Below are 19,032 nucleotides of genomic sequence, written 5' to 3' on the forward strand. Positions count from 1 at the left end.
ATCTTGCCCCCACTCACAATCCGTGGCGCCGTTCCTCGGTGATGTGACGCACACATGATAGTGTCAAGTGCCTCCAGCATGCTCATTTCGTCAGGCGGAGCTTCCACGGTATCACATGACACCGGCATGACGGTGTTATGCATGGCGACAGCGTGACAGCGTGTCACGTGACACCAGCGTAGAAACGCCATGGGACGCCGGTGCGACAGTGTCATGTGACGTCAGCATGATAGCGTCGTTTGATATGACGTCACAATGTGATGTAACGCCAGCGTGACGGTGTCGACATCTACTACGGAGATGCAGGCGACGGAGGGCACCCAGACCTGCTGTTCCAATTATCTCCTGCTGGACCGACGCTCCTGCCTGGTGAAGGTGCTCGCCGCCCTGCAGCGGCTCAACACAGACGAGGCGCTACAGGTACGGACCGACAGACGAGGTACTCCAGGTACGGACTGACAGACGAGGTGCCCCAGGTGCGGGTTGCCAGACGTGACGCTCCTGGTACAGATCGACAGACGGGGTGCTCCAGGTGCGGGCTGACAAACGAGGTACACCAGGTACGGACCAACAGACGAGGTGTTCCAGGTACGGACTAACAGACGTGGTGCTCCAGGTGCGGACCGACAGACGAGGTGCTCCAGGTGCGGACCGACAGACGAGGTGCTCCAGGTGCGAACTCACAGACGAGGCGCTCCAGGTGCGGACCGACAGACGAGGTGCTCCAGGTGCGAACTCACAGACGAGGCGCTCCAGGTGCGGATCGACAGACGAGGTGCTCCAGGTGCGAACTCACAGACGAGGTGCTCCAGGTGCGGACCGACAGACGAGGCGCTCCAGGTGCGAACCGACAGACGAGGCGCTCCAGGTGCGGATCGACACATGCAGACGGACAGACAAGTTGCTCCGGGTGCGGAGACAAATCGTATCAATACAAGTCATTTCTGTGTCCTGTAACCTCCCAAAATTGTCGATGGCTGTAGACTTTGACAAACGCAATAATGATCCAACACCCACGTCCAGCCTTGGTCCGCCAGGTCGCACGCATTCTTCGACGTAGTCTTGAACAAGATCGAAATAATCGCGTGTACGAAGACGCCGACATCAAGCATCTGATGACGAGAAAGCGATCGATGATTGACGCCACAGGCCCGCCAGCCGCTCGTACCGAATCGGAACAGGTGAGTGGCCTTGGCCGCAGCAGCGGCGCGGTGACCAGCTGATCAGCATGGCCTCCGTCCCCGGCAAATGCCTCGTTGCCTCATCATCTAACGCAGCTAGTGCATTTCATGACATATCGGCCGTGAAAATGCTGATTTGACACACGCATTTCTGATCTTTTGACTGAGTTTGGGCACGGCGATCGTTCTGTTCCAGCTGGTGCTCCGGTCCCACTGATCCTCTCCCGTCCAGCTAGTACCCAGGTCTCACTGATCCTGTCCCGTCCAGCTGATGCCCGGTCCCACTGATCCTGCCCCACCGACGTGGCTCCGTCCTAGATATCACCCCGGTCCCCTGACCCTGTCCCGTTCACGTGGCTCTGTCTCAACAGGTGTCCTGGTCCCACTGAGACCGTCCCGCCGACGTGGCTCTGTCCCAGAAGATGCCCCGGTCCCACTGATCTTGTTCCGTCCAGCTGGTACCCTGGTCCCACTCATCCCGTCCCACCGATGTGGTCCTGTCCATGAAGGCGCCCAGGTGCCACTGATCCTGTCCCACCGACGTGGCGCTGTCCCAGGAGGCGCCCAGGTGCCACTGATCCTGTCCAGTTGACGTGGCTCTGTTCCAGCTGGTGTCCCGGTCCCGCTGATCCTATCCCGTTCAGCTGACACCCCGGCCCCCTGATGCTGTCCCGTTGACGTGTCTCCTACCCGCAGGTCGTGCCGCGCTCCCGGTCTCGCTCTCCCGTGATGCGGGACGACATCCCGGACCAGGACTACGACGAGATGACGCGAGTAGTCTCCCAGATCGACCTGATGGTGCGCTCCAAGCTGCGTATCACGGCCGCGCCCTACTCACTCATCTACGAGACGCTCATCAACTACCACTTGGAGATCACGCAGGACTACTCACCCTCGGTCGCCGTCTTCAACTACTATCTCACCGAACAGGCGAGAGCGAGGCGCTGAGGCGTGGTGGAACTCTGCAGTAGCTGGATATGCGAGCAGGTGCAATCACATGCTATTGCATCATGTCGCCGATGTTAAATTATCCTTGACATTGGTGATTTGCTGCCCTTCAATCATATGTAAGCATATCCGAAAGAGATACATTCAGCAGTGAACAGTCCCGTTTGTCTCCGAGCCTGAACTACACACCTAAGCACCAAATATGGAGCCTCAAGAGTTCTCACAAGACCCGCTTGCTCCTGGAAGAGAGGTTGGGCTGGGCAGTTGTTTCATACGCTTCTCTACATCAGGGGCTGAATGCAGTGCAGTCTTGGTATGGACACACGGACAGTTACCGAAAGTCGCAGGTAACCGACCGGCGCCACCTGTGCCTTTCACCAGCCGACGCTGACCGCGTTCAGCGCGTCCACACGCTTTCCTCCACAACTGTGTGTGTTCCCTCGCCAGGGCCACCCGCTCTTCGAGGACACGAGCGGCTTCTTCCGACCGACGATCCTGCAGGTGGCGCGCGAGTCGCTCTGTCCGCGCCTGTACGCCCACCAGCCGCTGGGCGAACCTCGCCAGCTGCCCGACCGGCAACGGCTGCTCGACCTGCAGCTGCTGCTCGACGAACTGCTGATATGCCCGTTCTGCGGCGAGGACGTCGTCTGGGGCCAGGACAGCATGTGTGTGAGTGGGTGTTCTCCAGGCTCGGATGCTGAGTGCTGCTGCACCGCCACCCCTAGCATGGTATTCCCTAAGTGCTGGATTTACAGAAGGCCTGTGCTGGTTGACCTCGGTCTCTTTACTCCCTAAGCTTACCATTGACCTCGACAGCGGGCTTTGCGCCCAGGCTCTCCGTCCCCCCCCCCCCCCCAAAGGCAAGCTGGAGGTAAAAAAATGGAAGCAGGTTTTATTTCACTGTTTGCCGAAACTCACACAAGTCAGTGTGACATGCTTCAATTTCTTTCAAGTTGAAGCACATGTCTTAGTTCGGCTAGCATAAATGCAAGCACTTCGTGAAATGGAGCACTGCACAGCGCACATGCGCAGCATCCCACACGTTTCACGCACCGGACATGGTTTGCTGACTGGAGCGAGCTCACACCAGACCAGAGCCCCGCCCCACGGACAGGCCGAGTTCTGCTGCGAGCCGTTCGCCGACATGGTGGCCGCCGAGTACGCGGAGGACCTGGCCAAGATCCGGCGGCAGGCCGCGCTCCGGCGCCGCTGCTCCGAGCTGGGCCGGCTCGACGGGAGCGACGAGCTGCTGTCGGCGGTGGACAGCGTCGCCTCGAGCGAGCGGCAGGCCCCGGCCGGCGCCAGCTGCCGGGAGGAGCGGCGCGCGCGGCTCCGTTCGCTGCAGCGGTACGGCCAGGACGGCAGGGGAAGCGCCGCCCCGCCGCCGAAGCTGCCACCCTTCACCATGCCCGTCCAAAGGAATGGTAAGACGAGCGGGGACACGTGGGTCGAGAGTGCCGCCGCGAATGCTGAGGAGGAGTTGGAGACCTGATGTGGTGTGTGCTGTTTTTTCTCCCGTTTTGACGGCCTCAAGTATCTCAGGCTTTACACTAGAAATACATTGCGTGTAGCATCACGCTTTCCTCTTCGCACTGACCCACCCATCCATTTGAGACATGAGCTAACCGTCGGCACCGCTCCGCGCAGTCGACGCCTCCAACAGTGTGGCGGCCAAGCTGGCTGCGCGGCGCAAGTCGGCCGACCAGCGGCGCAAGTCGAGCGAGGCCCGGCGGCGTGGCTCGGGCCGGGGCCGGCGCCGACGCTCGGGCGAGCCGCGGTGGCGGCGGCAGCGCGGCTCGCAGCGCCTCTCGACGGCCGACCAGGCGACGGCGCTCCAGGAGAGCAGCTCGTCCTCAGGCCGCCGCCGCCGGCGCCGCAGCAGCGGCCGCCGCCAGCAGACGTCGGCTCGGGTGAAGGAGATGGAGGCGATGCTCGGGCGCAAGCTCTCACCGAAGGAGATCAAGGAGATCATGGACAAGGTGACGCGCGGCGCCGCCTCGCCGCAGATGCTGGTCGTCACCGCCATGGGTGTCTCCGAGAAGACAGACCCCGGCATCCCGGCTGACCCTGCCGACGAGGTGAGATGCCGGCTGGTAACGGCGCCCTCCCCCCTCGCCCCACGGACCGGCAAGTCTCAGCGAACCACAGGAAGATGCCTCATGAACAAAGCGCGGATATTTTTGATTTTTGCCTGTCTTAAGAGTCAGTGCCGTGGACGGGTTATGCCTTACGAATTGTGTGTGTAGTGACTACGAAACTCGTATTATTCTCACGAAACTCGTATCATTTTTTTAATGAGCTGATTCGGTTGCATTGAATTTATATCAGTTCATTAAACGTACGCTCGAAAACTTGCTTTGTGTGCCATTGCTAAAAAAGCACCAGCGCACGCAGGGGGCAGCCAGGTTGTTCTTACGGGAGGGGCCCGGAGCTCAACAATCCGTATCACGGCGATTTTTGATCTTCTGTCGGAGGTCATTTGCGGTAAGACACGAACAATTTGGGTCTTATGCGGGGGCCCGGTCCCCGCTCTCCTCTCTTGGCTGCGTCTCTGTTCTGCGCTGCCTACCATTGTCGATAAATACCCGCTTGAGCTCACACATTTATGTTATCAGCGCTCTCCGAAGGCCAGTCTAAAAGCCTCCAAGTTAAGGGCGGACGAGATACAAGAAGAGCCGCTTTCCGATGACACCGGCCAGCAAGACACACGTGAGTCCAATGTGCATTACGCTTGGCTAATATGACTCATTACACATTTCTAATTGTGATGAAATAGACGTGACAATCAACGTAATGCTCTGCATGGCGATTTAGGCAGAGGGCAGGGGTTGGGGCGTGCAATGGCCATCTATTTTCGGGGTATGTTATGTGCGATCGATAGCCTTGCTGGCTGCCATCTACCATTTGAACGATATGGCACGATGAATCACCCAAAGGCCATGTAGCTGATGATTTACGTAGAGCAAGTGACCCCTTGGGGTGCACGGACAGTCACAATTAGTCGTTGTGACGCTCCGTTGCACTAGTGCAAGCACAATCGCGCTGATGGTGAAGTGCCGGATATCTACAAACGCCGCTTCGTCTTCAATAACATGCCCGTAGTTCGCAGTCTTTAGAAATATCCACCCAATCAATAGGTATTTGATACATTATTACAATTATGCCAAAGATCTATGCATGACTCTAAGAAATGGATAATTATAAAAAGTTTGTGTATCAACACGCGCTCACGTGGCCGGTTGAATACCCTTCACTCGGGGAAGGCCATTTTGACCCACTGAAATCTATAACACCAGATAACTAGAGGCACAAAATTCCCGGGGTGGGTTGACCTGTAAGTGAATACACTTGAGTCAAAATTTTAGGTTCCTAGGTCATGGCCTTCGGACAAAATAAGATCAGACATAGTCAAACTCCAGATTCGTGTCCAAAGCGCCCCCAGACCTCGTGTAACCGCCCTGAACGCAGATGCCTGCTTTAAACAAAAGCTTCCCGATTTAAAGTTAGTGATCTTGCTTGACCTTTAGAAGGTTATGGTGACCGACGTCTTACCAGGTTGTTTTAATTTTTACAACTGTATAAGCGTCAATGATAATACTAGGGTTGTGTCCTTGAAAACACAGTGTTGACCTGGGCCAGTTTAGGTCAGCTAACTACTCTGATATTTAATGTGCCGATGGATGATGTCCGTTGTGATTCATGCTATTAACAAATTCGAAATGAACATCATAAGCCATCAAACAGTTTAGGCCTTGGTCTGACCTTCATACCCGATCTTGGTTTAATGGAATTTGTTGCAATCCTAGATTTAGTTATGTCTTTCCCTAAAAAACTGAATCAGATTGAACGATTCCCTAGAACGCCCCTTCGCTGGCAGCCGCGGCCTGACCTTGGCATACCGTTGGTCAGCGATCTGACAAAGTACTTCTAATTTTTATACCAAAATCTCCCTTGGCGTATGTTATCAAGCGCATTTACGAAGAGGATTATGCATATAGATAAGACAATATGAATAGCCCTTTTCCTCTTAGAATGACCAGGGGAGTTTACAGATGGATGCATTGATAGTTCGGCTACATGCATTTCTCGAAACTTATATAAGCAGTAACTTAAAAATTGCCTGCTCATCCTACTTGATTTTTCAGGTCTTTTTTAACAACGAACTACAGTTTTTACAGGTCACCAACATTCAGGTGATTGGACAAGGGGTAATTGCCAGCCATTACTACAGTACAGTGCATCTCTGACTAAAAATTACAATGCGAATATTATTTTATTCCTATAGCCCCTTGGCAACTTGGCGACCAGACGATAACACCCAGGGCTTATCATGACCGATTATGCGAATGTGCTAAATACCTTGATGTGTGATGTGTGCAAATTTAAAATCGTGTTTATGCATGAGTGATGTCTTACGCGTATACACAATACCGGATTAATAAAATCGCTTGTGTGCATAAATGATGTGTGATGCATGATGGCTGCTTCTTGAAATGGTTCACCTGAAATCGTTTAAATGTTTGGATGATGGGCGATGCATGATGCCTGTTTGGTTGAATTCGGGCCATGTAGGCGCATTTTTCGCGTATGCTGATTCTTAGTGAGATGTGTAGTGTATCAAAGTAATGACCGGTGATGGCTCCCTCTTTATTCCCCTTAATGTTGGCGACCTGTAAGAACTGTGGCTTGCTGCTTAAAAAAGAAAAATAGAGTATGATGGGCAGGCGATTTTGAACTGACTTCTGTTATTTGTTTCAATGAAGGTATGCAGCCCAAATATAAATGTTCATCTGTCCATTCTCTTGGTTATTGTACGAGTAATGAGGCTATTGATATTGTCTAATCAAGATCTTTCCTATTCAGCTGTCTACAGTTTTGCAGTGTTTGGCGTGCCTACGCCACGCTGTTCGGAAATCATTCTGCAAAAACTTTCGCGGCTGGGGAGAACATTGACATCATCCGAGCACGTGCTTATCCATGTATGCTCGTCCACTTTGTCCAATACACTTGTCGTCCTGCCTTCCATCCGACGGTTGATGTGCAGCATTTCGAAGTATGTAATGCTCGCATGCACGTCACGAGAAGCGCTTGCTAATCACGATAGAAGAATCGATGTGCAATCACCTCTTATGGCCACAAGTGTTTCAGATTTTCAGCCAACTGGTTCTACGTTGTCACTGAACTGCCGAGGCTCCGCGAATAATTCGAACTCGAGGCACCTCCATCCTTCGGCCTAATGTATGGTCCCGCCCCCCCCCCCCCCCCCCCCCCAATCAACGCCGACTGTCCTGGCCAGGTGACGACGACGGCTCTTTGGAGGCCGACGCCGACGACGAGGGCGTCGACGCCGAGGTGGCGGCGGCAGGCCGGCGGCGGACCAAGGGTCGCACCGGAAGTGCCGCCCGCCGGCGGCGCAAGACACGCGGCCAGGCGCGCGCTCAGACGAGCAGTGGCGCGCTGGACAGCGCCGACGACTCGCGCACCGAGCGGGGCAAACGTGAGCGGGCCGAGCACGGAGGGGAGGGGGAGGGGGGGGGGGGGGGTTCAGGGCGTAGGCTGGAGCGGGGGCGTCTTACTTCAGTTCGCCGTTAATGGTGAGCTGCAGCCATGCGTGGAGCCCACGTTATTCATCGACGGAGCGGCAGGGAATGAAAATTGCTGCTCTTCCATGCACGCCGGTGTTTTCGTGCATTTTTGATGAGCTGCCTTGGATGTCCGCTTGGATTGTATGACGCTTTCGCGGCGCTGACGCACAGAATATCGCGTTTCACTACGCTTTTTAGGAGTTGAGAGGACCTGTCGTTGAGTTACAAATGTTGCCAGCCCCAGCAGCCGCACAATTATACCGTATTGATTCTTCACTGCATTACGATTGAAAGGATTTAACAATTATAATTTAGAAGAGAATTACAACATGACTGATTTCCTTTAAACATACTGTGCCATATTCTCAGCTGGTGATGTTGCATGGAGTCCAAGCATGTGGTCTAATAAGCCAATTTATCACTAAACAAACCGCAAACTGTCATGTTTTCTGTAGGGGGTGCTTGTGTCGGTCTACCCTGCACTTATGCTGGCCTCCCAGTTGTATGGCTCACAGAGGAGCGTGGCAGTGCACAGTGGCAAAGTACCTACTCTTTACAGAAACAAAATGCTCGGTAATCATAGCTTACAGCGCTGTCTCGACGACTAACGGCAAATGCGGCTTCGAGGCCGCACTGTGGCACATATCCGTGTTCTGCTACAGCAAAGCCCACCAAGCTAAGTCGCCCAGCCCCTGACCCGTCCCTGCTCTGGCCGCAGGCGGGGACCGCAGCGACCGCCTCGAGCGGGACTCCTCCGTCAACGACGACCAAATGCACTACCGGCTCTCCGACATCCTGTTCCTGGAGGAGGTTGTCACTCAGCTGCCATGGGACGGCAGCGATCCGCAGCAGCCGGGGCCCCGGCCACCCTCCGAGCCGGAGTCCGAGGCCGAGTGGTCACCCACCCGGTCGAGAGGTGGGCCTCGGGGCCCCGGAGACGCCGGGCAGGGGTTCGGCAGACCGGGCTGAGGGTCGGCAGACATCGGGAAGCGTGCCGGTGGGCTACGGGTGGGGGGTCGGTAAACACAGGGCAGGGGGTTGGTGGACATCGGGTGAGGGAGCCGACGGGTACCAAATAAAGGGTTATTAGACACGGGCAGGGCTCGGTAGACATCGGGTAAGGGGCCAGCGGGCTAGGGACAAGGAGCTGGTGAACACTGGGCAGGGCTCGGCAGACATCGGGTAAGGGGCCAGCGGGCTACGGACAAGGAGTGGTGACACGGGCAGGGCTCGGCTGGACATTTCGGGCAGTTCGGGATGCCAGCGGGCTACGGACAAGGAGCTGGTGAACACTGGGCAGGGCTCGCTGGACATCGGGCAGTTTCTCGGGCATGCAATGGGCAGGATCTGGGCATGCAATGGGCAGGGTCTGGGACAAGCGCCCGGCGGAAGCGTTAGAAGGCCGGAGAGGCAAACTGACCACTCCCCGACGAGCCCGCTTCCCTGCACAGAACGATAGCGTCCCGGCACGCGAGGCCATGTCAAACCACGCGGCGTTCTGCCCGTCATGCGGTGCCATCTCTCCCTTATATCACTAGCCGGCCGGTGAGGCACGTCAGCCTGCGGCGCCCCTTTGCTCTAAAGACACGAACCGATCGGTGTGCTCCGTAGTTAACTGTGGCGCCATCTCTCCCCAGCGGCATGAACCAGTTTCTGCAGGAGTTCTACCCCTGCGGCCAGCTGTTCGTGACGTGGTTCGGCGACGGCTCCGGACACGTGCTGTACCCCAGCGGCGAGCCAGCTGTGCTCATCACCATGGAAACGGCAGGTACGCAGCGGACCGCCACCGACCAGTGGATGCCGCCGCCGCCTCATGGCTCTCCCAGCCCCGACGCTGGCTGCGTCGGGGCTTATGACCATCCTGTGCCATGAGCTCTTACACCGGCCTTCAGTAAGCCTTGAGGTATTCATGAATATACCAACCAAACAGCGTTTGCCAGCAATGCTCCCGGTATGCCAAAGGTCCGTTATTTTGCTGCGCTTTTGTAACATTAACCTATAGTCTCGAACAACTAGGAACTTCCTACATCTGCTTTTGGATACCGGAGCCAAGGATTGATGATCGCGCAGGGTTCTGGGCTGTTGGCTTTGCGATGTCCCGGGTCACTAGTCTTACTGGACAGCCGGATTTGCTGGTGGCCACACAGCTGACCGTTGCGGGGATCCCACACGCCGCCCCCCTCCCCCCCCCCCAAACACCACCAGCGGCCGCGGGCACGGAACCGGGCACAGAGCGGCTGGAAGTGATTCGGTTCCGAAACAAGTTCCATGTGGGAAGTCCAGTCGCTCATGAAATGTGCAAACTGCTATCGTAGGGCCGCCGAAATGTCGCACCCTCGGGTGTGGTGCTGCAAAGGGCACCCACCCAATGCTGATTGCGAAAAAGCCGCCGCACTCCTTTGCTGGGAAATTTCGTAATGCACCGGGTTCCGCGTCGGCGTTCGGGGAGATCGATGGGCTTGGACGTGGCGATAACGACATGCCGCGTTGTGCTAACGCTGGCCAGACACATCTGGTGCAGCTACGGCATGCGGATGGCGGAAGCGCTGGCACTGCTGAGCTGTTTCCTCTCTGAGAGGGCCACGCTTGAAGAGGGCGCTCCGCGCCGACGCGCCCTGTGCCGCAGGTCGCCGGTTTGTGGTGATGCCGGACGAGCCCTGTATCGACACGGCCTCCTCCAACTGCGTGCTAGCCATGTTCGACCCGCAGGGCGTCGGCTTCATCTACTCGGAAAAGGGCACCATCAGGTCGGGAGGCGACGAAAGGTCCAGGTCAAAAGGCCAGGCCGGCGTGACCTAGTGTCGGCGTCACGTCAGGCGTCTAAACCCTCAGGTTCTTGGGTCACGATTGAAGCCCCAGTATATGGCCATCTGAACCCCCGGTGTCATTCCAGATCCTCGCTTTTAAGGGCCTGATCACTTTAAATGGTAGGCTATCAAGGAGTTATCACTTTGTTGGTTTCTGACACCCGGTTGACATATCCCTATGGCCGAACCTAAGACTTCACAACGACGAAGAGAGTTAACCGATGCATTTCACACGATAAGCATGTTTTGTTCTACCGATGTAGAGCTTTCCTTTTTAGACAACACAACCTAGACTAATCGACAGGCGCAGCTTGATTTGATTGTAAGCGAGTTTGTGACCGGTCATTGATGCATCTTCCCCTGTAGCCGCCCAGAGCACAGCTCACTAAAATATCCGCAGCTGATTGCCGAGGGCGCATTCGCCAGCGACAGCGGTCTGCCAAACCGCGCGTTACGCCCGTTACAATGCGTTACGTCACGCCCGTTACCCGCTACGTGACTCGATGTGAGCTGGCCCTGACGAGGGCGCGTGCGGCGCGGGCGGCAGGCTGCTGTTCGACCAGCGGGAGGGCTGGTACCACCGCGATGACGGCACTGAGCGACGCTGGCGCTGGTCGGACCTGGACGACCACGTCCACCACTCGCCCACTCTCCAGCCCGTCATATTCGCCATCAACAAACACGTGAGAGCTGAGCGCGAACGAGGCTTGGATGTTTTGGGAACGGTCCATTTTATGCGCACCGATCTTGATTATCATTCGGTTTTCGCATTGGATAATTTCGTGGCTTATCATTTATCATACTTGTCATCAACTCATCGATATTAGGCCCTCTTTGAGACTTTACATCTAGGTTAATACTATACGGTATGCCGTTGACTTCGGTCTCAAAAATCGAATGAAATATAATATCGATCTGTCCGAAGTGTTGCAACCGACGTCAGCAATGAACCGCGTAGCATTAATACCTATCTTTTTCCCAAATGGCGCGACGTAAAGGCTGTGTGTAACAGGGGTCGTTACTCGAAAATGCATGGCCACATTTTTCATGTCGGTCCCCTAATCACCCTTCTTGATTCCGTGACTGGGCGGTGGCATAGCACACACACAAATGATATATCACCCGCCATCTAGCGGCTTATTCTTTGACGTTTAGATATCATAACTGAAATTGTCCATTGGGTGAGTTGTGGTCCAACTAAATTAGTTTTACATGGTCGTAAACAGCCGCATGCGGCCGCCTAAATTATGCATCGATGCAGGCTTCAGCCCAGTTCCAGTCATGCAGGCCGCTGCCGTGCAGTATGGGTTCTGTATGCATTCCACTTATTCATATCAGGCATTATTTGTTTTGTTCCTAATTTGTTTTAGCTGAGTTATGAGCATAACGGCAGATAACTGTCATTTCTTGAAACCTTTAGCGATTTGCTCTTTGTTCTGGCCAATTTCACAATCCTCCTGCGTGCTCTAAGTCCGCCCTGTTGTGTTCCGCTCTGGTAGGTGGCTGTCCGCGTGCTGAGGCAGGACTACATCCTGCTCTCCTTCTGGGCGTGCCGGCGCAGCGCGCGGTGAGCGGCGCACGATCGGACGGTCTTAACTCGCTGAGCTGATGGAAGGCAGGGAGATCACAACGGACGCTTCGGCAGTTGTGCATGAGTGGACCGGATCCGTTTCTCATCCCTCTTTTTGGTTTCCGTCGGCTAACATGCGTGCACATTCGAGCAATGGGAATGTCTGTGCACCGTTGGCTGTGTTTGGTTTTCGCCTGGTGGCGAAGGGTGCGGCTGTTCGTTTGCTCTGCGCTGCCGTAGCTGTGGGGCTCGCCGTGGTTGTGGGATTCCGAGAGCATGGGATCTCTTGATCATGACTTATCAGTAAGTATGGGGGTCGTGCGCATTGCGTAGTTTGCGTGGCACAGTTTGTGACTCAGCGAAACAGGTGCCCTGTGTTGCCTTAAAACCGTTTTCAAGCGTTAATGCAAACGACTGTTCCAAACGTAGAAGTGTCCTGACTCACACCAGAAACACTGATGCGCTCCGATGTAAAACAAGGTACCCGTAGGATTCAGCATGTCAAAAGGCATGGTGTAATAGCATAATAGCGCGCGTTTACTACCAAAGACGCAGTCAAGCGGGGATCTCACGGTGCTTTAGCCCTCCCCGCCCCCGCCCCCTAGCAGGTTCGAGCGCAGTTTTCACCTCGACACCTGAAATCTGGTGATCAGGAAAACGATTTTGGTTTTAAATATCGTAGACTCGTAGACACTGCCATGGGTAGTGGCATGTCAAGCCTAACAGGAGTAATTTAGTAATAAAAAAAAATAGCACGCGATAGCCAAGTGCATATGTACTGCACGCAGCTGAGATAATTGTCTAAGGCACCAGGGCAAACCAACATCGATAGCTCATTGATACGCTAGGCGGTGTACTTATTAGCGTTTGTAGGGTCGGTTAGTCTGTTCGCAGCGCGTAGACACTGCCAACGGGACTAGGACTGGCTCATAACCCCCCCCCCCGCCGTCGAAAATCACGGTAGCCCCTCCCGTCACACACCCGATGGCTATAAAATGTGCATCTAACGTTTTGCCATCCTCCTTTACCATCCACCTGTTTTGCGCCGTTTCTAAATACATGGCGCATTAAACTTCATTATTTTGTTATCAGCCATTCCGAAAATGGTAGAATAAAATATTATCAAATCGTCAAATGCAGGACGCAAAATAGTCCGACGGACTATATTCGCTTTTGTTAATAAATAACGCAAACAAACGGTTTGAATACGGTCCTCTTACGGCTTCAGAAGAGATAGCCCATCTAGTCTTAGTTATCAGAGACAAAATTCCAATCAACGGTCATGTGTGTTCGGCAAAATTAGAAAACAAACTAACTGTAAACGGACAGTGAGAGTAACGCGCTGCGAAGGTCGCGCCCCCACAAAGCGAGTGGGCCACAGACTGGCCCCAGTACCGCCAGATCTCAGCGCGCCCCACCTCTGTCCGCTGTCTGTCGCCACTGACCTGTCGGCCACATCACAGCGACGTCGCAGCTTCGCGCACCGCAGCTTCATCGCAGCTTCACATATCGCAGCCTCATCACAGCTTCGCACATCGCAGCTTCATCGCAGCTTCGCACATCGCAGCTTCATCACAGCTTCACACATCGCAGCCTCACCACAGCTTCGCACATCGCAGCGCTATCACAGCTTCGAGCGTCGTAGCTTCATCACAGGTTCGCACATCGCAACTTCATCGCGCCTTCACACATCGCAGCTTCAACGTGGGCGTGACGGTGGAGCCGACGGCGCCAGCGCCGGCGGCCGGGCCGTTCCGGCTGGTGGCGGCCGCCGCCGACCGGAGCCGACTCGATCAGCTGCGACAGCGGGTGCGCGCCATTCTGACCGACATGGCGCGCCTCACCGACGAGCCCGCCAAGTACATCGTGCAGCAGCAGCAGCTGCTGCAGCGTGACCTCAGCGTGGTGATCAGGTGCGGCGACTGCTCCGACTGCTCCGACTGCTCCGACTCCTCGCTCCTGTCGGAAGCAAGCCGACGTGTTCCCTGCGTTCGGGATCTGGTTCGCCCACTGTGCAGAGGTTCAGTTCGCGGCCTGTGCTGTGTTCCAACCAGTGCGCCATGCTTTAGTTTGCGGCCGGTACAATGTTTTAGTCCTTGTGCCATGTGTCAGACTGCGTGCTGTACTTCAGTCCATGTGCCATATTTCAGTTGGTTTGCCTTGCTTTAGTCTGTGTGCCGTTTCTCCGTCCGTGTACCGTGTTTCAGTTGTGGTCGGTGCCGTGGTTCAGTCCGTGTGGCGTGTTTCAGCATACATGCCGTGCTCAGTCCCGGCCGGCACCGTATTTCAGTCTGCGTGCAGTACTTAAGTATGCGTGTCGTGTTTCAGTCCATGTGCCATATTTCAGTCTGTGTCGTGTTTCAGTATGTATTTTGCTTGTTTCAATCTGTGTGCTGTTCTTCTGTCTGTTTGCTCTGTTTCAGCCCGTGAGCCATGTTTCAACCCGTCTGCCATGCTTCAGTTCATGTTCCGGTTTCAGTTCGTGTGCCGCTTTTCAGTCTTTGTACTGTGTTTCAGGCTGCTCGCTTTAACAGTCTGTGTGCCATGTTTCCGTCCGTGTTCCGGTGTTCAGTTTGTGTGCCGTGTCTGTGTCTCCTTCCGTCCACCGTGTCTTATTCACGGCCCGTACTGTGTTGCAGTCTGTGTACCGTACTCAGGTATGTCTGCTGTTCTTCAGTATATGTGCTCTGTTCCAGTCTGTGCGCCCTGTTTCAGTCCGTGTGCACCATTTCAGCCCGTTAGTCATGCTTCAGTCTGTGCGAGCTGTTGCAATCCGTGCGCCCTATTTCGGTCCGTGTGCCGTGTTTAAGTCCGTGTGCCGTGTTTCAGCGTGCGTGTCGTGTTTCAGTTGATATACCGTGTTTCAGTCTGTATGCCATATTTCAGTGTGTGTGCCGTGTTTCAGTCCGCGGCGGGTGCCGGCCTGGCTGGCGGCCGAGCCGCGCTCGCCGCCGTTGCCGGGCGGCGTGTCGGCGACGCTGGCTCGCCGCTCGGCGCAGGTCGCCGCCAGGGCGTACCTGCTGCAGAAGATGGCGCTGGCGCAGCGGGCCAGCTCGCGGCCCACCAGCGGCGCCGTTCGCTACGTCGCTTCGGCCGCTGCTCCCGATTAGGGGCGCCAGGCGACAGAGCCGGGCTAGTTGGACGCAGACCGACGCGAGCATACGAGGACGGATGCGGAGCTTCCGCGCGCGGAGTAGAGGACGCCGAGCGGATGATGCCGAGTGGCGTTTTTGCTTTTTTGAGTGGTTTTCGCGAAATTGGGTTTTCGAGAGAAGGAGGGAATCAGTTGGGAACTTCAGAAGAGACGAAGGCTCGTGCAATGTCGTCGTTTTACATTTGTTGGGTCACTGAAATAATTGTCTGTACGCGTTTCGTTTCGATCCGTCCACTTGAGTGACATTCGAGTGACATTTGAGTGAGTGGCTGGTCCATCTTCTTACACATAACTTCTTTGGCTCGGCCGCGGGAAGCAATCTTGAAGGAAAGTGAATGCATTCAAATCTCTGCAGACTCACGTCTCTGAAAAGATTGGAACAGGGGAACGCGCCAACTTAAAGGAAACTTTGAAAATCAAAGTCAAAAGCGCCGCCTTAAGCACATGATGAGGTAAGCCATTAAACAAGACGCAATGCCGTTCAGCTTCGGTACCGACGTGGACGTGATGTACAGCAATTGCATGAGATTGCGCTGGTTTATGGCGACTCGAAATCATTTTGGCAGCACGGTTTTTACGAGCACAAACCACCATCCCGCAAATCGTCCACCATTCTGCAAATAATAAAACAGGGACACGTCATTGCCAAATACAAACATTGATGGTTACGTAAAGCGCACTGGCGGCTAAATATCTCATCTGAAGAGTCACGCCGACACCATCCAGTGAGTCCGGAGGCTTTTAGCTCACGCCCGCGCCTGGAAAGATGCCACGCCGTGACACTTCTCGGTACTGAGAGCTGAGCCGTAGTTGATGGGATAGCTTAGGTTTCTTTTGGCATGATTATCTTTTCAGTCTTTTTTATATTTTGGCGGCATTGTCCTGTGACTGCAGGCCGCGGAGCTACCACCGCGGGGTATGTTAAGACCAGCAGGACAAACGTAGTGAGATTAAACGGCGCGATTCGACAGCGCACAACCAGGAAGAGGACTTCTGAACTATCTGGGTGGTATCTGAGTGTATTGGCCTGGTGGTTTTCAAAGTAAGAGAAGATTGGCCCTAGCCAGCCTGACCTTCGCATTTCCTTGACCTTTACCTTCGCATTTCCAGAGACATTTTTGTGGCAGTTCTAATCCCCGCAGCCAATTCTGCATATTTCTACACTTAATCACCTACAAGTACTTGTTGATTACACGAAAATCGGCATCGGAAAATTGGTGCAAAAAATTAGCGTGCTTTGACATGATCTGGAACGTTACGAATGGGCATTCATCATAGGTTTAAGGTAATACAGACATGCATGAGTAAAGAGCCCAGGAGCTTTGTAATCTCATGAATGCCCTCCATACTTGTCTCACCAGCTGTAATGTGTTTGGTAGCGCGCAATAAATGCGTTTACATCCGGGCGTATTCAAATCCAAAGGGTTTACCTCAACTGGGGAAACCATTTTTAGCCTCAGAGTGTGAAATCGGACATGGCTGGATACATGAGGAGTAAAGCAAACCACCAGTTGTTGCTTCGTCACTTGATCCCAGTTGGAAAAGTGTCGTTGGGGATAGGTGGAAGCAACTCCCACCGACAGACTAGGATCAACAACGAAAATCGTTTTTGCGAGCAACGGTTAAACCCATAGAGCACCCGACTGCGCAGTGCGTTATAGAATCGCTTCGGTCATAAGCCTACTCACAAGTTCTTCATATTCGAGCCATCACAAAACTGCAGGCACCGAACATATCATTTTCTACGGCGCTTCAGGTATCGACCCCGAACGAAATGCGATGCACAGCGTCTGGTGAAACCTAGCCGGCGGGGTGCTCAATCGGCGATGTAGCATTGTCATTACCGCCGGACCACGCGCGCGTAATAACGGTATCCAATCACTAACCGGCAGCGTTCGCTGGTTGTTGGCAGCCCTCGGTGGCTTTGGTGCCAGGATCGGCAATTGCGGCGCCGCCAGAACCCTGCGATTAATCGCGGTAAAACGCGGCGCCCGGCCGTTCGCCCAATCGGTGTCGGCATTTCACGAGCGCGAAGGTGAGCAGCCGCACACGTCAAAAACACGCCGACGCGGGCGTGGCGGGCAGTGTTGTGAGCACCGCCCGAGGCGCCGCCCGAGGCAGCGTCGCAGCGGCGCACGGCCGGCTTGCCTGCAGGCTGCTGCGGTGCAGGTCAGGAGGGCGCCGTCACTGCCGCTCACCGGCCGCCGGCGCTGGCCGTCCAGCGCTCCGGCTCCCGCCCGGCTCGGCAGCCACGCGGAGGCGACGACACCAGGACTGCCGGCTCGCCGGCCGCTGCCGTGCTCGTCATTCTGAGCCTGCTTGCCTTGCGGACTGCCGTCCGGCTCTCAGCCCGTTGCCAGCGAGGTCTGTCGCGACCGACAGTGGTCGGTGTTGTCGGCCGTTTTCGGCGGTCCCGCGCTGTGCGTCGCGGGGCGATGCTGACGGTGCTGGCACTGGCGCTGGCGCTGGTGACGGGGTGCTGCGGCCCGGCCGCTGCCGATGTCAAGCAGGCCCGGTTCCGCGCCGCCCGGCTGGACAGCCACCAGCCGCTAGAGGACGCGTCGCTGCCCAGCCTTCTGATCTGCACCGCCCTCTGTCTGAGGTGGCGAGGCTGCGTGGCGGCCGCCTTCGCCGAGCAGCAAAACTGCACCCTGTACCGCACAGAGCCGGGAAGTGTCCCCTCAGGCCCAGTCCCGTTCGGCTTGGTTATGGAGGCCACCGCAGAGCAGACTACAACCAGTGAGCCGACAGCCACCAGGCAGGCAGCTGAAATAAGTCCGACCGCCACCGAGCAGACAACCAGCAAGCAAACTACCACCAAGCTGACAGCTACCGCCAGTCCGACAGCCGCCCCCGAGCCTGTCACTACCGTCAAGCCAACCAGCACCACTGTGCCGACTACAGCACCTACCACAGCCATCACAGGAACCACTATCCCTCCTTTGGATTGTAACAGCAATAGGTGGTCGCAACATTCTGACTACTGTTACTACTTCTCCAGTGAAAAGGCGATGCCCAACAACGTGGACAACGTGTGTCGATCTCTTCATCCCTCTGCTCGCATCACATCAGTGACCAATGACGCGGAGCACGTCTTCATCGTGAGCAGGATCTCAGACAAGATCATCATCGGCCTGGAGCGCGACTCAGCCACCACCCACACCTGGCACTGGACCGACGGCTCGCCGTTCGGCGCATTCGCAGGTCGCCAGTACAAGTCCGGCGAGCCGAAGAATGACGACGAAGCGAGGCTCTACAGCCACATGTTGGAAACGGGCGAGTTTGTATCCGCGGCCGCCCTCGACGACACCTTCTACGTCTGCAAGGCACCGCTGCCCTCCTAGGCCGTGTCGCCGTCCTGACCAGCCGTCGCCATCACGTCTCGGCGGCACGGCCGGCACTGATGACGACCTTGACCCGCCCTGACCTGGCGTGACCCCGGGCGGCTCCGGAGGCCACCATTCGCCACGGGCCACCGGCAGCTGACCTCACCGACGGGCCGTGGCCGCTGACCGAAAGCCTTTGCCATGTACTTGTCGACATCTTGTGGACAGTATCGGTAAGTCCAGGTCTAGCCAGCTATCTGGAGCCCGCGAATAGACATCACCTGTGTGTTTTATGAGGCACCTCGCACTACATAACGCGCGTTTGGCCAGTCTGTCATTCGTAGGTCACAGGTCAACTGTGTAGCATAGTACGATGCACATCTGTTACGATGGTCAGATATTGGGAGTGTTCGCGTCTACAGAGTTGTCAAGCTAGGTGGGTCGTTGTCAACCTAAGTGAG

The sequence above is a fragment of the Pollicipes pollicipes genome, unplaced genomic scaffold (assembly GCF_011947565.3).
Source record: "Pollicipes pollicipes isolate AB1234 unplaced genomic scaffold, Ppol_2.1 Scaffold_4295;HRSCAF=5057_pilon_pilon_pilon, whole genome shotgun sequence".
In the NCBI taxonomy this organism is placed as follows: domain Eukaryota; kingdom Metazoa; phylum Arthropoda; class Thecostraca; order Pollicipedomorpha; family Pollicipedidae; genus Pollicipes; species Pollicipes pollicipes.